The following is a 1,060-nucleotide window of genomic DNA, read 5'->3' as shown; positions in this document are numbered from 1 at the left end:
GTGTAGCGACAGACAGAATAATCTATTGATGATGTCGTTGGCTATTCTAATGGAACAATCAACACGTCACCATACGGATCTGCCATGTCAAATCCCTCAATGATTTTGTCGGCATTTTGAGTAGTGAACCGGTCTTGTCACCGTATGGTTCTGCCATTTCGAATCCCTTAGTGATTCCATTGGCATTTTAAATGGTGAATTGGTCACGTCATTGTACGACACTATCATTTTGAATCCGTCAGTAAAAATAACTCTGCCAAAACCTTCATGTTAGCAACCGATTTTTTGTTTAATTTGGAACATTTTTCGTTTGTAGTTCAGTCGGTAACTACCGACAGACACTTTTTGTCGGTCGTTACTGACTTAATTATGGACGAAAAAGTTTTCGTCCGTAATTTTAACCTCAAATTACTGATAGAAATATTTTATCGGTAAATCCATTACTATTGAGTGAATTTCTGGCAATGATCTCAAAAAATGAATTTTCAATGGCTTCATATCCCTTGGGGTTGCCATGTAATGGTGTAAATCCCAATACTTCAAATATTTCATCACAATTTACTTAAATATCAATAACAATATTAAAAATTATTTAAAATAAGCAATCCACTATGTTATGTGTTTTGAAAATGACCTTAAAAAATTATGGGAGATGGTTAGAAGGTGTTGGAACTATGACCAGGCAACGATGACACATAGTTACATATGTGGATGCATGACCAATATTATGGAGCATGATTACTTGTGTTAGTGAAGGGGAAAAGTATGCAAGTTTATAAACCGAGTGTGCCTCCTTTTCCTCTCTTTTTTTTTAGATTAACTTGGGTGTCTAGGTCAGCTTGCGTGCACCATAATTAATCTTACAGGCCCTGAAGTTAACAACCATGTAAGCCTCCAGTGATTATCATATGAGCAACCAAGGACACGAATCTGAGACCATAAAGAAAACAAACCCCTGGTCTCAAGTTTTTACCACTTGGCCACCACCTAGATGATTATCATTTTCCTCTTCTTGCCTTCACTAATGGTGAGTTTCTATATAATCTATGGAAAGAGATCG

This window comes from Populus euphratica, unplaced genomic scaffold (assembly GCF_000495115.2).
Source record: "Populus euphratica unplaced genomic scaffold, PopEup_1.0 scaffold774.1, whole genome shotgun sequence".
In the NCBI taxonomy this organism is placed as follows: domain Eukaryota; kingdom Viridiplantae; phylum Streptophyta; class Magnoliopsida; order Malpighiales; family Salicaceae; genus Populus; species Populus euphratica.
The sequence above is the reverse complement of the archived record's forward strand: the minus strand, read 5'-3'. Positions refer to the sequence as shown.